This window comes from Plecotus auritus, assembly GCF_963455305.1.
Source record: "Plecotus auritus genome assembly, chromosome: 1".
NCBI lineage: Eukaryota > Metazoa > Chordata > Mammalia > Chiroptera > Vespertilionidae > Plecotus > Plecotus auritus.
In genome coordinates, this window is record NC_137770.1 from 187,413,071 (window position 1) to 187,425,936 (window position 12,866).

Below are 12,866 nucleotides of genomic sequence, written 5' to 3' on the forward strand. Positions count from 1 at the left end.
GAGAATGAGCTCCCCGCACCCGCAGCTGAGGTCCTGTGGGAATGCCTGCGTTCTGGGAGTGAGGGAACAGAATAACCTCTGAACTGATTTCTGGGTCACTTGGTGTCCTGCAATTTCTGTCTTGGGGTGTATTTTTAAGCAACCAAAAACAAGGCTTACCCTAGGGAGGAGAGCTGCTCTGCTTTTGCAAAGCTCCTAATTAGCCTGCTAAAGCACATCAAGTCTGTGGGCGAGGCTGAGGCTGACTGGGAGAGTACCTGGGGTACCTCCTTAGCCCCCTCCCTGCCCCGGGGTTGGGGGGAGGGAGGACAGGGATGAAGGTATCCCTGCTTAGGCCAGCAACTGGGCAAGCTTCAGGTTCAAATGACTTTGGTCTCCTTGAATGAGGCTCTGCCCCCTTCCTTGGAAATTCCGAAATTCCAGGTCTCCTCTCCAGTCCGCCAGGTACTTGAACTTGAGAGTCCTTGAGCCTGCTGCACAAACATCTGAGCTGTGCGGGCGCCCAGGCACGAAAGGTCAGGAAACCCGTTTTCAACAACAAGAAGCCTTTGGCAATGTCCAACTGTCCTGCTGGGACCATGAGCCAGTACCTAGTTGGCACTTGCTGTTGACCTTTGCTCGCAAGAACTCCTTGCCTCTTATGACCCCGTGGGGAATGGGGTTATTGCCGGAGCTGTAATTTGACTTTCTTTTTCTTCTAATCCTAAAGAAAAGGTGGCCGTGAAAGGCTAGTCTGTTAGTGTTCGCCTCCATCTGAGTAGTGTGTATGTGTTTTAATCCTTACATTTCCCAGGAAGCTCAACACCAGTGGGATCTAAATCCATAAACAGCATAGATTGCATCCAGCTCCCCTGGGATCAGGCCCTGGAAGATCAGCTTCCGAAGACCATGGGACTGTGCACCCAGCCAAGCACCCAGCCACACTTGAACGGAAAAAAAAGAAAAAAAAAAGGTGACGTCTAGACTAATTTTCTCTGCACCAGCTACACAGACTCAGGGGGACATGCTCCATTACTTACGGGAGGAGGTATGGCACCCCAGCCTGGATTAGCTAACCTGGGGGACATGCTGTTATTAACGCAGATCCGAAGAGTCTGCCCACAATGGGGCGGCCACCTCCTCTAGTCGCTCTTCAGCTGCATATCCTGGTCTCTCACTGCACAGGCAAATGGCAGCCCAGATGGAAACACCAGCCCACACCTGACTCAGGTGCGGGCAAGCAGCCCCTGCCTACGTTTGAGCCAGCCTGGGTTAGCATCCCAAAGCAGAGGCTTGTAGTCCAAGACCAACAGTTGCCATACCTTTCACAAGGCTCTGCTCTCATGCCGTTAGCTAATCCCTCTTTACCAAAAGCCCGGTCGCTTCTACGTCACTTCCATATGGAGAACTCCTCCATCTAACCCACGGGAGAATTTTCTTCTTTTCTGAACACACGCGGGCCTATTCTCTTCCTCCTATGACGAGCTCCTCCTCGGCTTTGTGAGTCCCTGGCCCTGAGAGAAGGCTGCAGGGGGAGCTGCCAGTGGCTCCTTTCAACACTCCACAAAGACACCTCTTAAAAATGAAGACAGTCCCAAAGTGGAACTCATAACTCAAACAGCTGGGCTACTAACACAGTTAAAATATCAAAGGCAACATAGGTATACGTTCTTAGATATTTCAGAGACTCAACAACTGGTTTAAAATCTGATTGGTTCCATTTTAACAGCCCCCCCAAAAAATAAAAATTGAAGACAACCAACGCTTGCATTTCATTTTAAGAGGAAATGATAAAATTCTGAAGATTATATTTTATTTACTTTATTTTCCTTTATATTTGACCTATATTCCACCTTCACCTCTATCATTTGGTTCACTATGATTTGACTATTTTTTCCTTTCATTTATTTTTTCCAGTTTTATTGAGATGTGATTTTATTGAGATATCACATTGTGTAAATGTAAGACATACACATTGATTTCATACATTTATCTACATATATAAAAGGCTAAGTGACCATCACAACTGAACAGACGACCAAACAGGCTACGTGGGGCGACCAGATTGGCAGGGGGGTTAGTGAGGGACGACCAAATGACTGAGCAGCAGGCTGAGTGGGGCGACCAGGCCAGCAGGGGGGTTAGTGAGGGGCGACCAAACGACTGAGCAGCAGGCTGCATGGGGCGACCAGGCCGGCGGGGGAGGGGGGCAGTGGGGGGTGACCAGGCCAGCAGGAAGGGCAGTGAGTGGCAACCAGACCGGCAGAAGTGGGCAGTGAGGGGCGAATAGGCTGGTGGGGGTTGGAGTTGGGAGCGACCAGGCTGGCAGGGGGGGCAATAAGGGGCAACCAGGCCGGCAAGGGGGGGGGCAGTTAGGGGCAATCAGGCAGGCAGGCAGGTGAGAAGTTAGGAGCCAGTGGTCCCAGATTGTGAGAGGGATGTCCGACTGCCGGTTTAGGCCCGATCCCTAAGAGGGGTCCCGGATTGGAGAGGGTGCAGGCTGGGCTGAGGGCCCCCCACCCATGTACATGAATTTCTATACCAGTCCTCTAGTATATTATAAAACAATTACCACGATAGCATTAGCTAACACCTCCATCATGTCATATAATTATTTCTTTTTTTGTAGTTAGAACATTTAAGATCTACTCTCAGCAACTTTCAAGTATATAATACAACGTTGTTAACTATAAATACCATGTTATTAGCTCCCCATCATTTTATTCATCTTATAACTAAAAGTTTACAATCTTTGACCAAAAAACATCTTCCCATTTCCTGCACTCCCAGACCCTGGTTAACACTCTTAGATTTTGATAGGGTTTGCCATGAATCTATAAATGGCTTTGGATAGTGTGGACAGTTTAACAACATTAACTCTTCCTACCCATGGATATGGCGTATCTTTCAATTTCTTTATGCCTTCCGGTTTTTTTCATCAAAGTCTTGTAGTTTTCAGTGCACAGATCTTTCACCTCGGTTAAATTTATTCCTATTTCTTGCTATTATGAATAGGATTGTTTCATTTCTTTTTCACATATTTTATTGTTATTGTATAGAAACACCACTGATTTCTGTATGTTGATTTTATATCCTATAACTTGACTGCATTTGTTAATTCTAACTTTTAGTGGAGTCATTAAGATTTTTTAAATATAAGATCATAACATCTGCAAACAAAGACAATTTTACTTCCTTTCTGATTTCATTTCTTTTTCTTAACTAATTGCTCTGGCTAGGACTTCTAGTGCTATGTTGAATTGGAGGGGTGAGACTGGGCACCAGTGACCTGTTCCTGATCTTAGAGAAAAAGCTCTCATCATTTCACTGTTGAGTATGATGTTAGCTGTGGGCTTATCAAATATGGCCTTTATTATGTTCAGGTATCTTTCTTCTATTCACAGTTTGTTGGCAGTTTTTATCATGAAAGTAAATTTTTCAAATGCTTATTCTGCATCTATTGAGATGATGTTATGACTTTATCTTCATTTTATTAATGTGGTGCATCATTTTGATTGATTTGCATATGTTAAACTAGTCTTTCATCCCAGGGATAAATCCCACTTAATCATGGTATAGGATCCTTTTAACATTTGGATTTTTGGTTTGCTAGTCATTTATTAAACATTTTTGCATCTATATTCATCAGGGATTTTGCGCTCTTGTTTTCTCTTCTTGTATTGTCCTTATCTGGCTTTGGTATCAGGGTGATGCTGGCCTTGTAAAATAAGTTTGGGAGTATTCTTTCCTCTTCCTTCTTTTTTTTTTTTTTTTTTTTTTAAATAGTAAATAGTTGAGTGCTTGCTTTGGCGGCACGTATACTAAAACTGGAACAATACAGAGAAGATTAACATAGCCCCTGCACAAGGGTGAATGCAAATTCATGAAGCATTCCTTTAAGAGAGAGAGAGAGAGAGAGAGAGAGAGAGAGAGAGAGAGAGAGAGAGAAGAATCTATATAATAAAAGCCTAAGTGACCATTACTGGGGAACTACCAGAACGACTGGTCACTATGATGCACACTGACCACCAGGGGCAGATGCTCAACACAGCAGGAGCTGCCCCCTGGTGGTTAGTGTGCTCCCACAGGGGGAGCGCCGCTCAGCTAGAAGCCAGGCTCACGGCTGGCTGGTGAGTGCAGTGTCGGTGGCAGGAGCGTCTCCCACCTCCGCGGAAGAACTAAGGAGCAGCGAGCAGGCAGGCAGTAAGAAGCGAGGTGTCCCGGACTGCAAGAGGGATGTCCAACTGACAGCTTAGGGTGCAGGCCGGGCTGAGGGACTTCCCTTCTCCCCCAGTGCACGAATTTCGTGAACCAGACTTCTAGTAGTTAATAGTTGAGAAAGACTGGCATTAATTCTGATTTTGGACTATTTTTATTGCGAGGTTTTTGGTTACTAATTCAGTCTTCCTCCTCATTATAGGTGTGTTCAGATTTTCTATTCTTCATGATTCAGTCTTGGTAGATTGTATTTTTCTAAGGATTTATCAGTATCTTCTAATTAGAACCTAGAAATTAGATTATCACCTCTGTTGGCAAATAATTGTTCATAATAGTCTCTTATGATCCTTTGTATTTCTGTGGTATCAGTTGTTTCCTCTTTCATTTATAATGTTTTTGGTCTTTATTTTTCTTAGTTTAGCTAAATGTTTGTCAATTGTCTAACTTTCAAAACACCAGCTCTTAATTTTGTTGATCATTTTCTATAGTTTTTTCTGGTCTCTATTTTATTTATTTCTACTTTGATAATTATTTCCTTCCTTCTACTAACTTTGGACTTAGTTTTTCTTTTTCTAGTTCCTGGAGGTGTAAAGCTAAGTTGCTTGAGATCTGTCTTTGTTCTTAGTGCAGACATTTATTGCTATAAACCTCCTTTACAACTGCTCTTGCTGCATCCTGTTAGTTTTGGTATGCTGTGTTTCCATTTTTGTTTGATTCAAGACCTTTTTTATAGTAGTTCCCCCTTAGTTTCTTGGTTTCAGTTACCCATGGTTAACTGTGGTACAAAAATTAAATGGAAAATTCTAGAAATAATTCATAAGTTTTAAATTGTATGCCATTCTGAGTAACATGATGAAATATCATGCCATCCTTCTCCATCCCTCCCAGGACATGAATTGACCCTTGTCCAGCATACCCACACTGTGTATACTACTAGCCATTTGGCACCTAGAGGCTGTCTTAGTTACAGACCCATTTCTGAGATAGTGCAGTGCCTGTGTTTTCACGTAATGGCCCCAAAGCACAAGAGTAGTGATGCTGGCAATTAGGATATGCCAAAGAGAATCCATAAAATGCATGTGTGTATAGGAAAACATTGTGTGTGTGTGTGTATGGTTTGGCACTATAAGCAGTTTCAGGCATCTACTGGAGTCTTGGAACATATCCCCTGCAGATAAAGGAGGGTCTACTATATTTCCTTCTTGACACACTGTTTGTTCAGTAATATATTTTGTAATTTCCAATCTTTGTGAATTTTTCAGATTTCTTCCTGTTATTGATTTCTAGTTTCCTACCATTGTGGTTGGAAAAGATACTTGGTATGATTTCAGTTTTCTAAAATTTATTAAGGTTTTTTGTGACCTATTATATGATCTGTCTTGGAGAATATTCTGTGTGCATTTGAGGAGAATGTGTTCTATTGCTGTTGTAATATATGTTTGGACCATTTGATATACAATATGGTTCAAGTCCAATGTTTTTGTTGATTTTTTTGGATGATCTATCCATTATTAAAAATGGGATAGTTCCTTACTATTATTGTATTGTTGTCTGTTTCTCCCTTTAGATATGTTAGTATTTTCTTTATAGTGTGTCCCAAAAAATTTATACACACTTCAAATAATTATAAAGGCAGTAGTTACTAAAATACATTTTATTTTCAAAAGCTATCAGCTGTTAAAGTGTGTATACATTTTTGGGGCAGATACCCTGAATTTAAGTTCTTGTATATTTACATTTGTTACATCTTCTTGACAAATTGACCCATTTGTCATTATATAATGACCTTCTTAGTCTCATTACTGTTTTGGCTTAAAGCAAGCATGTCAAACTCAAAGGCTAACATGGGCCAAATAAACAAGATTTAAGTTTATGTGGGCCGCAAAAAAACAAAAGCTTCAATTTTCATAGAAACATAGGTTTATTTAAATAGAGACATGCTGAATACAAAGGGCTGAAATAAATAATCCTATCTAATAAGGAGGGAATATGCTAATTGACTGCCCTGCCCTCAAAGATGGCAGCGCCCACAGCCACAAGATGGTGGCGCCCAGTCCCCTCAGCCCTGCCAGGGCAGCAGGCGTGCGGCAAGGCCGGGCCTGCCCCCAGGTGGGTCTGGACGCTCTGTGCGCCTGCCTCCGGAGTTCCCCAGTCCCCTCAGCCCCCCAGCCGCCCAGGGCCAGCCCGAGGCTCAGGTAACCAGGGCTGGCCGAGGCTTGCGCTGTTGGCAGTGGCAGCAGCAGAGGTGTGATGGGGCATCGCCTTCCCCTGATCGCTGGGTTGCCGCTTGCCCCTGAGGGCTCCCGGACGGTGAGAGGGGGCAGGCTGGGCTGAGGGACCCCCCCCCTTCAGTGCATGAATTTTCATGCACCAGGCCTCTAGTTGTTAACATAAAATAATAGAACATTTTTTTAAAAGTTAATATTTTTTTCTTGAACATTAACTTACCAGACACTGAATAACTGTACAAATTAATATGTGTAATGCAAATAAATATATTTTTCTTGTTTTCCGAAAGCAAAATATTTCCTATTGTGCACACCAAACAAGTCAGTCCAAGACTAATGATGTGGCAATCGGCTGCTAAAATATTCGCTGCTAGTATTAGTGGAGAGAAATGGTGCGCCTATGTGTAAGGTGTAAGGGAAATAAATGCAACACGATTATAATAATCAGTCATTAGCGAATGTTGTAGTTTGTTATTAATAATTATGTATAACAGAATATTGTAAAGATTAAGTTCAAAATTTTTACTAAAACGTCTCTTACATGCCGTTATATTAGCTGGGCTGCAAAAATATTCGTTGCGGGTCACATGTGGCCCGAGGGCCGAGTTTGACATGCTTGGCTTAAAGTGTCATTTGTCTGACAGTTACAACTCTCTTATGGTTTTCACTTGCAGGAGTGTATTTTTCCATCCTTTCACTTTCATCCCATGTGAATTCTTAAAATGAGTCTCTTGTAGGCAGCATATCGTTGATCTTTTTTAAAAAACCATCCAGTTACTATATGTCTTTTCAGAATTCAATCCATTTACGTTTAATTATTGATAGGTAAAGATTTCTAATGCCATCTTATTGTTTCCTCTCTATTTTGTAGTTTCTCTGTTCCTTTGTTCCTCTCCTGCTGCCTTGCTTTGTGAATTGGTGAATTTCCATATTGGTATGCTTTGATTCTTTTATCTTTTATAACTCTACTGTAGATTTTTGCTTTATGGTTACCAGGAGGCTAATAAAATATTTTATAGCTATAACAGTCTATTTGATGCTGATAACAATTTAACTTTGATCACATACAAAAACGCTACCCTTTTATTCCTTTTTGATGTCCCATTTTACATATTTTATATTGTGTGTGCTTTAATAAATTTTTGTAGCTATAGCTATTTTTAATACTTTTGCCCTTTAACCTCTGTACTGGAGTTAAATGATTAACACATACCATATCATAGTATTTGAGTATTCTAAATCTGACTATATACTTACCTTAACCAATGTATTTTATGTTTTCATGTTACCAAGTAACATCCTTTTATTTCAGCTTGAAGCGTTCCTTTAATTATTTCTTTTAAGTCAAGTCTGGTGGTGATGAGCTCTCAGCTTTTGGTAGGGAAAGCTTATCTTCATTTCTGAAGAACAACTTTGCTGGGTAAAGTATACTTGGTTGGCAGGGTTTATTTTCTCTCAGTTCTTGGTGTCATTTCATTTTCTCCTGGCCTGCAAGGTCTCTGCTGGAAAATCTGCTCACAGCCTTATGTGGGTACCTTTGTATAACATATTTCTTTCCCTCTTGCTGTTTTAAAATTCTGTTTCTATTTTAGACAAGTTTATTATGATTTTGAGAAAATCATGTGATTGAAATATTGGAGTGCCTTTTATACTCAAATCTCTCCCAGGTTTGAGATGTTCTCAGCCATTATTTATTTAGATAAGCTTTCTAGCCCTTTCTCCTAGCTTCTCTGTGACTCCAATGATCTACACATTGTTTTTGTTTTTCTTAATGGTGTCCCATAAGTCCTGTTGGTCTTTTTTATTCCTTTTCATTTTTTTCACTCCAAGTGTATAATTTCAAGTGATCTATCTTTTTTAAAAAAATTAATAAATCTTTATTGTTCAGATTATTACAATTGTTTCTCCTTTTCCCGCCCATAGCTCCCCTCCACCCAGTTCCCACCCCACCCTCTGCCCTTACCTCCCCCCCACTGTCCTCATCCATAGGTGTACGATTTTTGTCCAGTCTCTTCCTGCACCCCCATTCTCCTTTCCCCCTGAGAATTATCAGTCCACTCCCTTTCTATGCCCCTGATTCTATTATATTCACCAGTTTATTCTGTTCATCAGATTTTTAATTCACTTGATTCTTAGGTTCACTTGTTGATAGATATGTATTTGTTGTTCATAATTTTTATCTTTACTTTTTTCTTCTTCCTCTTCTTAAAGAATACCTTTCAGCATTTCATATAATACTGGTTTGGTGTTGATGAACTCCTTTAGCTTTTTCTTATCTGTGAAGCTCTTTATCTGACCTTCCATTCTGAATGATAACTTTGCTATGGAGAGTAATCTTGGTTGTAGGTTCTTGTTATTCATCACTTTGAATATTTCTTGCCACTCCCATCTGGCCTGCATAGTTTCTGTCGAGAAATCAGCTGACAATCGTATGGGTGCTCCCTTGTAGGTAACTAACTGTTTTTCTCTTGCTGCTTTTAATATTCTCTCTTTGTCTTTTGCTCTTGGCATTTTAATTATGATGTGTCTTGGTGTGGTCCTCTTTGGATTCCTTTTGTTTGGGGTTCTGTGCACTTCCTGGACTTGTAAGTCTATTTCTTTCACCAGGTGGGGGAAGTTTTCAGTCATTATTTCTTCAGATAGGTTTTCAGTATCTTGCTCTCTCTCTTCTTCTGGCACCCCCATAATTCTGATGTTGGTATGCTTGACGTTGTCCCAGAGGCTCCTTACACTATCTTCAACTTTTTGGATTCGTTTTTCTTTTTGCTTTTCCAGTTGAGTGTTTTTTGCTTCTTTGTATTTCAAACCTTTGACTTGATTCTTGCGATCCTCTAGTCTGCTGTTGGGTCTCTGTATAATATTTTTTATTTCAGTCAGTGTATGTTTAATTTCTAGTTGGTCCTTTTTCATATCTTCAAGGGTCTCGCTAAATTTGTTGGCCTTTTCTAGGATATTCTTGAAAAACCTTATAACTGTGGTTTTGAATTCTATATCCAGTTGTTTATTTTCCTCCATTTCTTTCATTTGTGATCTGTTTCTTTGTCTCCCCATTTTTCACTGCTTCCCTGAGTTGGTAGAGTAGCTTTGTGTGCTAGGTTTCCAGTATGGCCCAGTGGGTCGGCCTCCCCAGTTAACCTGAGGTGGACACTCTTGGTGCACCTTTTGTGGACTGTGATTACAGCCTTGTTGTAGTTAAGTCTTTATTGTTGTTGGTATCACTGGGAGGAATTGACCTCCAGGCCAGTTGACTGTGAGGATCAGTTGTGTCTACGCTGGGAGAAGTTCAGTGCTGGAGACAGCCTTAAAGGATTAGACTTGCAAAATTGCAATAGCCTCTGTGCTCAGCTTGGATGGGGCGGAGTCTGAGGGCGGAGCAGACAGTCTTGGCTTCCCATCTGCCCTGCCCTTGCGCGCGTGCCTCCAGACCTCTGCCTTCTGCGGCTCCCCTGAGTTTCCACCTGACAGTCCAGATTCCCCCTGTAAGAGTGTGGGTCCCCAGGGGCTCACCCAGAACTGGGGTTCAGTGCAGTCGGAACTGGGGTTCAGTGCAGTCAGGAGCTTCCGACTTCCTTCCGCTAGGGAAAGCCTGCGGCAACCTCCGCATTCAGTCTTCTCTGTGTGCACTCGTGTGCCCACCTCCAGAACCCTGCCCACCACGGCTCCCCTGAGTCTCCGAGTCTCCATGTGCCTTTCTCTCTACCTGACAGTCCAGACTCCCCCTGTATGAGCCTGGGTCCACGGGGTTTCACCAGGAACTGGGTTTCAGTGCAGTTGGAACTGGGGTTCAGTGCAATCGGGGGCTTCCTTCCCCCTCCTGCCAGAGAAAGTCAACCAGGTACTCAGCCGCCCTTCCTCTCTGCGTGTGTCTCCGTACCTCAGCCTTTTGCCGCTCCTCTGATTCTCCGTGAGCTTTTCTCTTTCCTTCTAGTTGTAGAATTTCCACTCAGCCAGCCTTCCTGTGGTTCTGGATGATGTCCATTCTTTTAGTTGTAGTTTTGAAATTGTTGCGCGAGGCAGCAGTTTAGGTACTTACCTATGCCGCCATCTTGTTTTCTCCTCAAGTGATCTATCTTCAAGCTCACTGATTCTCTTGCTTGTTCAAGTATAGTGGTGAAGCTCTCTGTTGAATTCCTCCATCATTGTATTCTTTTTAACACAAACTAGAGGTTTTTAATTTTAATTTTATTTTTAAGGTATATTTTTATTGATTTCAGAGAGGAAGGAAGAGGGAGAGCATGAGAAACATCAATGATGAGAATTACTGATCGTCTGCCTTCTGCATGCCCCCACCTGGGATCAAGCCTGCAACTAGGGCATGTGTTCTGACCAGGAATCGAACCATGACCTCCTGGTTCATGGGTCAATGCTCAACCACTGAGACACATGGACCGGGTCAGTCATTGTATTCTTTAGCTCCAATGTTTGCATCTCTTTTGTGTGTGTTTTTTCGTTGTACTTCTCATTTTGTTCTTGTATTATTTTCCAGGTACCATTAAATTGTTTGTGTTCTCTACTAGTTCTCTGACCATCTTTAGAACAATTATTTTGAATTATTGTCAGAAAATTCCTGGATCTCCATTTCTTTGGAGCCAAGTCCTGGAGATTTCCTTTATTCCGTGGGTGGAAATGTTTCCCTGATTCTTCATGATTCCTGTACAATTGTGTAAGTGTCTGTGCATTTGAAGGAGTCACCTCTACTAGACTCAATGAACTGACTTCAGTAAGTGAAGACTGTCACCTGTGGGTAGGGGCACACTACTTGCTGTGACCCGGACCTAGTGGTGAAGGGCACCAAGTGAAGGAATGTATGGTAGCAATGGGGCCAGGACCAGGGTGGGAGGGATGTCATCTCTGATTCAGGTTGCTGGAGTGTACAACCATCAACTGTTTGATCCTTAACGAGCACTGTGGAGAGTCCTTAGAGGCTGCACTAGCTGTTGGGGTCCTTAGCAGCACTTCTAGGCCCAGGAGCTAGGGACCAGAATTGCGGGGCGGGGGTGGTGGTGACCAGAGCCAGTGATGTGCACACACTCAGCTGTGGGGCCCAAAGCCAGTGATGTGCACACACTCAGCTGTGGGGCCAGCTACAGGTGCCTATGTAGTAGCAAGATCCAGTAGCAGAGACACATGTAGTAGTAGACAGCAGTGCAGGGCTGAGGTCAACTGTGGGTACCTGGCAGCTGCAGGGGCTCTGGCTGTTGGTGTGCACCACCATGGCTACTGGGTGTGGCCACAGGCACTTGGGAGTTGGGGCTGGTAATGGGGATCAGGCCAGGGGTATGCGGGAATGACTAGCTGTAGGTAAGCACAATGATACAGGCCAGTGACAGAAGACAGGGCCTGATCACGATCCAAAAGCAGGTTCAGGTCTCTGGCTGTTGGCGTGCTCTTCTATTGCTACAGTCTCCCCCTGGGTGTGTGCATGGCGATGGGCCAGCAGCATGTGTGAGGTGGGTAGCATGCAATACATAGCTGAGGGATAGCCCCAAGGGCATGCCTGGCAGTAGGGGTCAGCGTGGGAATCTAGGCTGGTATCTTCTAACACATGCATAGCTGCAGAAATCTGGACTGGCTGTGAGTGCAGTTCCTGATATCTAGTAAGAGCCAGAGGGGGCTGAGGTAGGAAGGGAGCAAGTAGACTCAGTTCGTTAATGTCCGTGAACACAAACAGCCGTGGGGTGAAAGCTGGTGAGATCTGCGGCGTCCACAGCGGCTGTGCTGTCTGTTGGTTTTGCCAGCGGTGAAAGCTGCTGGATTTGTCTGCAGAGCAGGTCATGGGGAACCAGGATCATCCCATAGTGTGCCTGCTTCTGAGAGCCCGTTGCTTATTCCTTGTTCCTAACCACGTCTCAGCTTGGCCAGTCTCGGGGTTGGGCGAAACTTAAGTGGGACGTTCATACAATGCCGCAAAAGGCTGAGGAAGCACCCCACTCCTCCTTTCCCAGTGAGGGGACCCCATTCTAGCTGGGCTCTGAGCAATGCTGGTTTGGAGAATTGGATGATGCAGACAAAATGAAGCCATCTACTTTCCTTTTTCTGTACCATTATTCTTGGGGGAGGGGGAGGAGAGGAGGCATTTTGTTTCGTTCCCCTGTGTTGCTGAAGTTTAAGTAGACTCCTGAGCTCACCCAGAGCTATTTCTGTTCATGGATGGCTACCTGTGGGTTTTGGGCGGGGGTGGGTGGAGACGGTTATCTCCTACACTGCAATGTCTTGGAGATGTGTGGTCAAGGAGGTTACCTGCCACATTGTGATGCCCCGGTCACTAAGCAGCCTCAGCACTAGCATCTGGGTGCAAGTACAGATTAATGGTCAAATCCAGGCCCCACCATTCCATGACACTTTATTTTCTCTAAACATGCATTTCTTCATGTACTAATTATAGTTACTGAGAACTTGTTATATGCTAGGCACTGTTCTGTGAGCTTCCCATGAATTAAT